The sequence below is a fragment of the Rana temporaria genome, chromosome 7 (genome assembly GCF_905171775.1).
Source record: "Rana temporaria chromosome 7, aRanTem1.1, whole genome shotgun sequence".
Lineage (NCBI taxonomy): Eukaryota > Metazoa > Chordata > Amphibia > Anura > Ranidae > Rana > Rana temporaria.
Genome location: NC_053495.1, coordinates 25288519 through 25301029, shown reverse-complemented (window position 1 = coordinate 25301029; position 12511 = coordinate 25288519). Strand labels below are relative to the sequence as shown.

At 43.0% G+C, this 12511-nt stretch overlaps 1 protein-coding gene across 1 annotated transcript in view; it reads right to left on the bottom strand.

The window, feature by feature from the left end:
• Nucleotides 1–11858, bottom strand: part of FRMD4B (FERM domain containing 4B) — a 283767-nt gene extending 271909 nt beyond the window's left edge. The window contains exon 1 of the mRNA XM_040359088.1: nt 11583–11858. The gene's annotated coding sequence lies outside the window, so the exon portion shown is untranslated. The remainder of the gene's footprint in view (nt 1–11582) is intronic.
• Nucleotides 11859–12511: the final 653 nt, after the last annotated feature.

The window sequence follows — 12511 nt, the reverse complement described above, 5'->3', positions numbered from 1 at the left end:
TACGCCGCCGTAAATTAGGGCGTAAGTTCCGTATTCTGAAAGAACTTAGGGCCAGATTCAGGTACAAATGCGGTGGCGTAACGTATCGTCTTTACGTTACACCGCTGCAAGTTTTCAGCGCAAGTGCCTAATTCACCAAGCACTTGCGTGTAAACTTTCGGCGGCGTAGCGTAAAGCCGTCCGGCGCAAGCCCGCCTAATTCAAATGGGGCGTGTACCATTTAAATTAGGCGTTCCCGCGCCAAACGTTCTGCGCATGCTCCGTTTGGAAATTTCCCGCTGTGCTTTGCGCGAAATTATGGCGCCCCGACGTGTTTGTGAATGGCGTCGTGCGTAACGTACTTACGCCAAAAAAAAAATTTAAAATTCGACGCGGGAACGACGGCCATACTTTAACATGGCTGGTCTAAAGTTAAGCCATGAAAAAGCAGGCTTAACTTTGCGACGGGAAAAAACGACTTGCGACGACGTAACGCACGCGAGTACGTTCGTGGATCGCCGTAAAAGCTAATTTGTATACCCGACGCTGGAAAATTACGCGAACTCCACCCAGCGGCGGCCGAAGTATTGCAGCCTAAGATCCGAAGGCGTACGAAGCCGTACGCCTGTCGGATCTTAGCCAAATGCCGTCGTATCTCGTTTGTGAATCACAAATTAAGATACGACGCGGCAAATTTGAAAATACGCCGGAGTATCAGTAGATACTCCGGCGTATTTCTTCTGTGAATCTGGCCCATAGGCCCTAAGTTACGGCGGCGTAACGTATGTGGTCCGGCGTAAGCCCGCCTAATTCAAATGTGGATGATGTGGGCGTGTTTTATTAAAATGAATTGTGACCCCACATATTTGACGCTTTTTTCGAACGGCGCATGCGCCGTTCGTGAAAGAATCCCAGTGCGCATGCTCGAAATTACGCCGCAAATCGTCAATGCTTTAGACGTGAACGTAACTTACGTACAGCCCTATTCGCGAACGACTTAAGCAAACGACGTAAAATGTTCAAAATTCGACGCGGGAACGGCGTCCATACTTAACATAGAACACGCCTCATATAGCAGGGGTAACTTTACGCCGGAAAAAGCCTAACGTAAACGACGTACAAAATGCGCTGAGCGGACGTACGTTTCTGAATCGGCGTATCTACCTAATTTTCATATTTGACACTGAAGTCTAGGGAAGCGCCCCCAGCGGTCAGCGTAAATATTGCACCCTAAGATACGACGGCGTAGGAGACTTACGCCACTCGTATCTAGGCAACATTGAGGCGTATCTGATTCTATGAATCAGACGCCGAGATGCGACGGCCCGCACTCAGAGTTCCGACGGCGTATCTGGGGATACGCCGTCGTAACTGCTTTCTGAATCCGGGCAAATGTGTTCTCGAATAGCTGGGGGAATAAATTAGGCTAAACCAGGGCCAAGTCCCTTCTCTTGGCTTGGCTTTACCTGGTACGAAGGTCAAAACCATTCAAAGCATCTTCTATTACAGTTGATATATCAGATAATTAACAAAAATAAACCTAGTAGTGGGGATAGGGAATCACAGTCTTTTCATGCGGGCTAAAAGTAAACTCTTTGTAACCACTTTAGCTTACAGGTAAGCCTAGATTAAGAATTACCTGTAGGTGCTTGAAATATCTCCCAGACCTGCACGGTCTAGGAGATATTTGCAAATCGCCAAAGGGCGATTTCTCCAGTGCATGCGCCGGAGTTATAAACGGCATGCTGTTAAAGGCGGCTCCATCGCGCATGCGCGGGAGTGACGTCACGCGACTCCCGCCAGTCACAGTGCCGGAGTTCATGGCCCCGGAAGGAAGAGGGGCGAAGAATGGTCGCTCGCTACTCGCGAGGAAGACGGGGGACATCGCAGGCTTCTCCTGCAGGTAAGTGTCACATAATGGGCTACTATGCGATGCCCATTATGCTTTACCTTTACAGGGAAACAAAGAGGAAGTAACACCCGCTGGCAGCCTTTAAAGTTCTATCAGAGGCTGAAAGCTGTTGCAGGTAGACGGTGCATGAAGTGCTACTAATATTTAAGGCGATATGCATCTTGTGTTCCAGACATTCATCCCTGCCCTAAACATTAGTACCACTCAATGCACTGACCGCAGCAACTATCAACTATCAGAGTTATACAGGTGGACAGTAGGAGTAGGAATAATGCCCCATTGTTACTTTCAGTGGGATAAACAGTGCCCCATTGTTCTATATATATATATATATATATATATATATTGCCCCATCTTTGGTGTCAGTGGGAGGAATATTGTCTCATCGTCTGTGTTAGTGGGAGAAATAGTGCCTCATAATTGGTGTCAGTGGGAGACATAGTGCCTCATCATTGGTGTCAGTGGGAGACATAGTGCCTCATCATTGGTGTCAGTGGGAGACATAGTGCCTCATCATTGGTGTCAGTGGGAGACATAGTGCCTCATCATTGGTGTCAGTGGGAGACATAGTGCCTCATCATTGGTGTCAGTGGGAGACATAGTGCCTCATCATTGGTGTCAGTGGGAGACATAGTGCCTCATCGTTGGTGTCAGTGGGAGAAATAGTGCCTCATTGTTGCTGTCAGTGGGAGAAATAGTGCTTCATCGTTGCTGTCAGTGGAGGAATATCGCCTCATCGTTGGTGTCAGTGGGAGAAATAGTGCCTCATCATTGGTGTCAGTGGGAGAAATAGTGCTTCATCGTTGCTGTCAGTGGAGGAATATCGCCTCATCGTTGGTGTCAGTGGGAGAAATAGTGCCTCATCATTGGTGTCAGTGGGAGAAATAGTGCTTCATCGTTGCTGTCAGTGGAGGAATATCGCCTCATCGTTGGTGTCAGTGGGAGAAATAGTGCTTCATCATTGGTGTCAGTGGGAGAAATAGTGCTTCATCATTGGTGTCAGTGGGAGAAATAGTGCTTCATCATTGGTGTCAGTGGGAGAAATAGTGCCTCATCGTTGGTGTCAGTGGGAGAAATAGTGCCTCATCAGGAGAAATAATATCTCATCTTTGGTGTCAGTGGGAGGAATTAAAGGGTCACTAAAGGAAATTTTTTTTTTTTGCTGAAATGACTGTTTACAGGGTATAGAGACATAAAAGTTAACTGATTCCTTTTAAAAATGATTACACATAGATAAAAAGCAATCATATAATGTGCCTGCAGGATAGTTTCAATTTTAAACTTGTTTCATGTTCCTGTGAACTAGAGAGACACACAGAACAAAAACAAACAACAAAAAAACAAATCCAGGGCAGTGTTTTGTTTTTAAAATGAATCTGATTGGTTCTGTTAAGTTTTAGACACACAGTAATGACAGCTCAGACCACAGTGAAAAGCTCCCAGTATGATGGTTATAAGGAAACGGACAACCAGGAAGAGTGGAGATCAGAGCAGAATTACAGCAACTTCAAAGCAAAAACGAACAATAAGGACATGAAACCAGTACTGCAGTAAGGTAAAGGAAGCTATTTAGCTAAAAAAAAAAAAAATTCCTTTAGTGATCCTTTAAGCCCCATCAATGGTGTCAGGGGAAGAAATAGTGCCCCATCAGTGGTGTCAGTGGGAGGAACAGGACCTCATTGTTGGTGTCAGTGAAAGGAATTGTCACAATGAAGATATTTGCCATAAGTATGAGACAACAGCCACCCTCTCCACCACACCTCCCAACTTTTTCAGATGGGAACGAGGGACACCTATTAACAAAGGTATGGAGGCATAAGACACACAGGCCCATCACTACAGGACAGGCAAAACAAACAATTGCTTGGGGCCCCGAGCTGGCCTGGGGCCCCCAACTTCCCCTTCCCAGTCTGTAGCGTGGCCGAGCTCCTCTTCCTCCCTCCTGGAGTCCTTTCAGTCTGGCCAGGTACCGCGCATGGTACAGGAGATTCAGTTTCCTGTTCCCGGCCGGGCACTATCTGATAGGGGACTGGGGAAAAATAAAGATAGAACACCGGACTGACAGGAGGAAGAGGAGCTCGGCCACGCTACAGAAACAGCCTACAGGGAAGAAGGGGAGGTGAGAATAGAAAAACATAGGGACTGGGGGGGGGGGGAATGGGGTAAGAACATGGGTGTAAAAAATTAGTGAAGCGCTAAAGTAGGCTTTACGTGCGGGGGGGGGGGCTTGTGGGCCCCCATTTTGCTTGGGGCCCCCAAATTCCTTCAAACGGCCCTGAAGACACACCCCCTGCCACGACTCTTAAAAGGATAATTATACAAAGAAAAGTACTACTTTTCCTTTTTATTGGCTTTTGAAATTTACAAACGCAGCAAAATATAAATTGGATGAAAGGTTTAGCACTGGGAAACACCTTTTGAAAGATAAAAAGTGCACTTTAGATACAATTATATAGATCAGACCAGAATGAGGGACAAATGAGGAGGAAAGGGGAACATTGCTCCAAATCAGGGACAGTTCCTCCAAATCAGGGACAGTTGGGAGGTGTGTTCTCCACGTATTTTTCTCGGTAACTAACAATCTAAAAAAACAGAGCCCCATGTCATAATTCTCACCTACCTTTATAGTGTCCCCCAGTTACTTCTACATAATATAAAACAATCCAGCAGGGAGAGTGGACACCCTTATATAATTGCCACAGCAACCAACACCAACATAAGAAGCCCTAAAATGGTTTAACTTTCCATCTCCTGCCAAAAATCGAAGAATCAATTTTGAGTGGACTGGCCCTTTAAAACAGTGCAATGGCGGTACTCCCAGCAGGTAGCACTTGTAGCGGCTCTGTTAGAAGAATGACAAATGTTGTCACCTATGAGCTCAGACAGCTGCAGCCTATTCAACAGCCCGCACCAATTTTCTGCCACGCAGACGCGATGACTGATTAGACCGTACAGAGATGCAGACAAAGCGCTTTAGACAAATTGAAATAAATGTGATTTATTCTATTTAGCTCGCAAGCAGCACAAAATATTTCCCAGGCAGACACCGAGCTCTCTTTGAGTTTGTATAAGCGGAGAACTAAGCGTAGCGCCACAAACTGCGCCGCATTCAAGTCAGTCTGCTTAACCCTCTGTCCACTATGACATCACTACAGGTGCTGCTGCACCGACGCATCAAATAGCGGCTTCACCTGTGACTTCCTGCACTCCCATCGTTGTCACTGCAGTGCTGGGCTGAGCCGCCTGTCCTCTCCAAGTGATGAATACTTCCAGTCCGTCTGCAGGCGCAGCTCATCCACAATCTCTAATTAAGCTGCGACCCCAAAACCACCGGAAACGCGACAAAAATAACGCAGAATTTGAGCCACGGGGATGTAGAGTGTGTGTGTGGAGAGGGGGGGGGGGTGGGGGAGTCGATTTTTAGTACTATTTTTAAAAACAGTCAATGATGTTAGCTGTAGAAACCTTTTCCTTCAAAAATCTAAATTTCTCTAAAGCTCGGTTCACACCAATGCGTTTTTTCTGGCTTTTTACAGGACGTGTTTTTTAACATGGGTTCCTATGGAGCAACGTTCACATCAATGCATTTTGGTGCCTCTGCGTTGTTGGAAAGGGTCGGGGACTTTTTTTAACCACTTCCATACCAGGCACTTACGCGGCTTCCTGCCCGAGCCAATTTTTATCTTTCTGCGCTGTCGCACTTTGAATGACAATTGCGCGGTCATGCTACGCTGTACGCAAACATTTTTTTATCATTTTGTTCCCACAAATAGAGCTTTCTTTTGGTGGTATTTGATCACCTCTGCGATTTTTATTTTTTGCGCAACAACTAAAAAAAGACCGAAAATTTTGAAAAAAATAACATTTTTTTTTTTCTGTTAATTTTTTTGTAAATAAGTAAGTTTTCTTTTTTAATTACGGGCACCGATGAGGTGGCACTGATGGGCACCGATGCCTCGGTAATTTGAGAAAAATACGCTTTTAAAATAGTTTACCATTTGCCATTTTAAAAATCTGGTCACCTAACCCTAGAAGGAACTTTAGATGCACATTTTTCAATTTTTTTTTTATTTTACGAATCTGAATGCAGCTGGAGTGCTACGGTGTGCATAAGCCCATAGAAAGCAATACACCTGTGTTGAGATCTGTAAGAAAAATGCTGTATTTTTGCAGCCATGTGCATAACCCCTTATAAAGAAATGAATCTGACATTCAACAAACCTTCCCTGGAGGTGAATCTCCCTGGTGAACTGTTGGGTGCAGGGAAGGTAAGAGGAGTCGGAAGACTCACTGCGATTCAAGAAACATAAAGCCACCTGTTCTTGTTTGTTAGTCAGTACTGTTAAAAAGATGCAGTAAAAATAACACAGACCCCATGCGTCTGCAAACTACAGGATCAGTAGCTTGTTTTTACTAAAATCACATGACGCAAAGGGCGGAGCTTGCGCAAAAAGGTAATCATTCGACCTAGACACAAGCATAGCAAACTACCTTAATTATAGTGGTAAAGAAAACAACAGTACTACCAACAGTAATCATAAGGGCTTATGCACGTGGGTGCAAAAAAAACACAAAAAATGTCTGTTTGTTTTACGAGATCTAAACGCATGTGTATGGGTTGTTATTTCCCCATTCACACAGCTGCAAAATAGAAAAATATGAAAAATATGCATCCACGGTCCTGCATTGCACGGTGTTTTACACTGAATGCATATAAACGCTTGTGCTAACCTTTACACACATACAAGGTTAAGCACAAATTTACTTTATTGGAGTACATGAGCTGCCTGTGTCATGGTACTGAAGGACGATAGGCAGCAATGACCGTCTGCATCTTAGCAACTAAGGCCACTAGGCAACCATCACCACCCGTGTCCTAGCAACTAAGGCCACTAGGCAACCATCACCACCCGTGTCCTAGCAACTAAGGCCACTAGGCAGCAACAACCACCTGTGTCCTAGCAACTAAGGCCACAAAGCAGCAATAACCACCTGTGTCCTTGCAACTAAGGCCACTAGGCAGCAACAACCACCTGTGTCCTAGCAACTAAGGCCACTAGGCAACAATCACCACCTATGTCCTAGCAACTAAGGCCACTAGGCAACAATCACCACCTGTGTCCCAGCAACTAAGGCCACAAGGCAGCAATAACCACCTGTGTCCCAGCAACTAAGGCCACTAGGCAACAGTCACCACCTGTGTCCTAGCAACTAAGGCCACTAGGCAGCAACAACCACCTGTGTCCTAGCAACTAAGGCCACTAGGCAACAATCACCACCTATGTCCTAGCAACTAAGGCCACTAGGCAACAATCACCACCTGTGTCCCAGCAACTAAGGCCACAAGGCAGCAATAACCACCTGTGTCCCAGCAACTAAGGCCACTAGGCAACAGTCACCACCTGTGTCCTAGCAACTAAGGCCACTAGGCAGCAATAACCACCTTTATCCTAGCAACTAAGGCCACTAGGCAGCAATAGCCACCTGCCACCCAGCAATCAATGAAGGACACCAGGCGGCAATGGCTGCCTGCATCCTAGCTACTAAGAATGATAGGCAGCGATGGCTGCCTGCGTCCTAGCAACAAAGGATGCTAAGTAGCAATGGGAACCTGCAACTGAGGGCACTATGCGAGACTAACCATCTGTGTCCTAGCAACAAAAGATGTCAGGCAGCAATAGCTGCTTCTGTCCTAGCAATGAAGGATCCTAAGCAGCAATGGGCACCTGCATCCTAGCAACGAAGGACACTAGGCAGGAATAGCCACCTGCATCCTAGCAACTAATACCCCTAAGCGGCAATAACCACCTGTGTCCTAGCAACGAAAGATGTCAGGCTACATTGGCTGCCTGTATCCTAACTACTAAGAATGCCAGACAGCAATAGCTGCCTCTGTCCTAGCAACGAAAGATCCTAAACAGCAATGAGCACCTGAGGACACTAGGACACTGGGTGGCAATAACAATCTGGATCATAGCAACAAAGGACACTAAGCAACAATGGCTGACTGCATCCTAGCTACTAAGAATGCTAGGCAGAAATTGCTGCATGTGTTCAAACAATGAAGGATCCTAGGCAGCAGTGGACACCTGCATTCTAGCAATATTGAACGCTAGGCAACAATAGCCGCTTGCTTCACAACACCTACATCCTAACGGCAAGGGAAGCTATGCAGCAATAGTCATCTACATCCTAACAATGATGGACGCTGTCTGGCAATAGCTTCCTGCATCCAACAACTAAGAACACTAGGTGGCAATAGCTGTCCACATCCTAGCAGCAGACACTAGGCGGCAATGGTGGCCTGCGTCCTAGCAACCAATAAGCTGCTTTAACACTGTATGATGTACATATGTAAACATGATACATGCGTACAGCATTTAGAAAAATTCCAACAAGATTCTGCATTTTCCGATGTAAAACGTCAGTAAACCCATGTGCATGAGCCCCAGTTGTTATCATAATCATAAACACCTAACATGTGCAATATATTGCCGGCCTTCATACTAGTACCATATCTCCCAACTGTCCCTGATATCGAGGCTCTGTCCCTCATTCCACCTCATTTGTCCCTCATGTTGATCAGATCAATATAATTGTATATAAAATGCACTTTTTGGGGTAGATCCACAAAGAAATTACGCCGGCGTATCTATTGATACGCCGGCGTAATTTAAAAATTCCCACATCGTATCTTTGTTTTGAATCCTCAAAACAAGATACGACGGCATCTCGGCTTGATCCGACAGGCGTACGTCTTCGTACGCCTTCGGATCTTAGATGCAATTTTCGGCGGCCGCTAGGTGGCGTTCCCGTTGAAATCCGCGTTGAGTATGCAAATGAGCTATTTACGGCGATCCACGAACGTACGTCGGCCCGTCGCTTTTGTTTCCGTCATTTGCGTTCTGCTTTTTCCGGCGTATAATTAAAGCTGCTATACTGAGGCGTACTCAATGTTAAGTATGGCCGTCCTTCCCGCGTACAATTTTGAATTTTTTACGTTGTTTGCGTAAGTCGTTCGCGAATAGGAATTTGCATAGAATGACATCACCGTCGTAAGCATTGGCGGGTTCCGGTTTAATTTCGAGCATGCGCACTGGGATACCCCCAGGGACGGCGCATGCGCAGTTCCAAAAAAACGTTGTTTACGTCAGGTCACGACGTATTAACATAAAACACGCCCCCATTAGATCCATTTGAATTCTGCGCCCTTACGCCGCGAGAGATACGCTACGCCGCCGTAACTTATGGCGCGGATTCGTTGAGGATTCAAACTAAAAAAGATAAGTTACGGCGGCGTAGCGTATCTTAGATACGCTGCGCCCGGCGCAGATGTCTGTGGATCTGCCCCTTTATCTTTCAAAAAGTGTTTCCTGGTGCTTAACCTTTATCTGATTTCTAAATTGCTACATTTCAAAACAAAAAAAAAACAAAAACAATATAAAGGAATAGTAGTGGTAAAAAAAGCACTTGTGGGTTAAATTACTCCTTTTTTTATGTATGATTTTCCTTTAAGGGGGCGTGTCCTATTCTTACATACATTTGCTAGTAATTGTCCCTCGTTCCCATCTCCAAATGTTGGGAGGTATGTACTACAAGTTTATGTTTTCACAATTGCCTGCAAAGACAACTTCAGTGCGACAATTTTCTTGGTGGAACCTCTATCCTTACAGCTAGTGGAAAAATCACCCAACCCGTTGCATGCAGCAGTTTGGAAGCACAGCGCAGAGTTGGTACTGCAGTGTGAACAGGAGGACATGGACTACACTTCCCAAGTGTGAAAATACACCAGAAGATGCACAAAGCAGCTGCCAATGAATATATTAACAGAATGTTAAAATTTACAGGACTTTTACTTTTATAAGTACATTATGATTGTTACTATGTACGTATTTTATATATAAAAAAAAAAAACATATTTACATAAAATATCCACAAAGTAGTAAATATACAACACAGCAACACAATAAACTATACACCAATCATGATCTTACACAACCATGAAAACAATCCATACATTGTCCTGTCATTACTCTGATGTATCCTATATGTTTGTATGGGAAGTAGGGTCATGTCCCAAATGCAACATCCTGTGTTTGTTTCATTGTGTCTCAGCGAGTGATGGTGAACTCTGCCATCGTCCTGCCCATTAATAATGGTGATTAGGCGGAGAGGATGCCCAAGGCTTTACAATACACTCCACACTGTTCTGCCTTGTCATGCTTTACAGGCTGCAGTGCCACTGAATGTGCAGGCTGCAGAGAAGAGACCCCCGGGGGCCACCGGGCTCCAAACAATGGGCATCTCTGGAGTGGCAGCCAATACCCTGGAGCAGTCTCAGGGTAATCATAGTACAAGGATTATCCTCAACATCACATCCATCAAACATAATGTAACTACAGCTCAGTGGAGAGTAGTGGTGGGGAGGGGGGGGGGGACCGGTGTTATAACCAATCAGTCAATCAACAAATGCGAGTATCAATATTTGCTGCTGATATAATCTTTAATATTGCTGTAGTTGTGGTGTGTACATATATTGTTATGTAGGCATATTGCATTATATATATATATATATATATATATATATATATATATATATATATATATATATACACTGTGTGTGTATACAGCATAATTATATTAAATTTTATATAGAATACTATATATATATATATGTATATATATATATATATATATATATATATATATATATATATATATATATATATATATATTGTTGTTGTTTTTTTTAGTTATTACTATAATTCTTTTGTATTTACAGTTGTAATGTTACATATATATATTTGCATTGTGTGTGTATACAGCATAATTATATTACATTTTATATAGAATACTATATATATATATATATATATATATATATATATATATATTATTGTTTTTTTTAGTTATTACTATAATTCTTTTGTATTCGCAGTTGTAATGTTACATATATATATTTTCTTGATTAATAATGCTCTTCATTTGCATTGTAATCTATATTTCCGATGGGAGACCAATGTGTCTTTATATATATATATATATATATATATATATATATATATAAAAACATAGATAGATAGACAGTATATTTATATTACATTTTATTAATATATATATATATATATATATATATATATATATATATATATATATATATATATATATAATATAGACAGTATATTTATATTACATTTTATTAATATATATATATATATATATATATATATATATATATTTTTTTTTTAAATAAATAAATAAATATATATATATATATTTTAGTATTACTATAATTCTTTTGTATTCGCAGCTGTATTGTTACATATTGTAAATATTTGCTAACATGCAGTATCGTTTTTTCCTTTCCATGCATGCAGTTAAGCATACTGTGCTTCAATAATATTGCTCTGCATTTGCAATGTACTCCAATGGGAGAGAAATGTGTGTGTGTGTGTGTGTGTATATATATATATATATATATATATATATATATATATATATATATATATATATATATATATATATATATATATATATATAGAGAGAGAGAGAGAGATATATATCTATCGCTTGCTGCCAAATTTTCCATATCCTCTGCATGCAATCTATAACTTAGTGCCATGCCCGTTGTTTTGCAGATTCATCTGTGCCACAGCAAATGCAAAGGAAGATAAGTGGGGGGGGTCCCTACCTCTTTGTTGTGGAGCAGCTCCTCCGGTGGGGTGCTTTCATTCACAGACAAGGTTGGTTAAGGCTCTGCCTCTGCCCATGTGGGTGACTGCGGAGTCGTTGGGGTTCAGTGATTGTATCCCAGAGTACACACACTACACTCAATGCACCACGCCTCTGCTAGCCAGCGCCACTCTTATTATTCCCTCAAATGCTCTTTCTGTCTCCACTACACAAAGCCACACTTCTCTCTCCTCCCCTCTCAGCTGCTGCATGGGGAGCGTTGCCTGTCACATCAGCTCCTGTCTCAGTGACTGCAATACAATCCCTGGCTGTCTGTGTGTGTGACAACGTAGGGGATGCCCCTTTCTCGTAGACACTCCCTCCTCCCCTCCTAGATAGAGAATCCCACATTAATCCCATGCTATACCACCACCGCTGCAGTCTATACCGGAGACCTACGGCGGTTTGTTTCTGTTGGCCGACACCAGATGCATGAACCCAATTTTATCTGCCACCCAACCTGAGAGGCTTTGTTTTGGTTAGACCACAAACCCACCAAAAAAAACACTATTTTATTTTAGTTACTATGTCAAAGAGAGAACAGCTGTGATTTTGGAGAGCCGCCATGTGACATGAGACCCCATTACAAGAGAGAGCTAACACGTTGCAAGTGACTTGTTGTATGGCGCAAGAGACAGTGTGTTATAAGAGACTGTCAACTAATTTGTAGGAGTGCCAAACATCAAAGGTCTGAAGACAGAATGTATAGTTTTAGTCTTTTTATCGCCTTAAATCTTAAAAAACAGCTGCAATTTAGTAAGAGACTGTTCTAGATTGCCTCCAGGGTACGGGAGATCCGAGAGCATCTTTTTTCAACTAGGGTTCCCCTAAAGGGTAGTAGAGGTTCCTTGAGCAATCAGCAATTTATGTCACTCAAATAAGTAACAA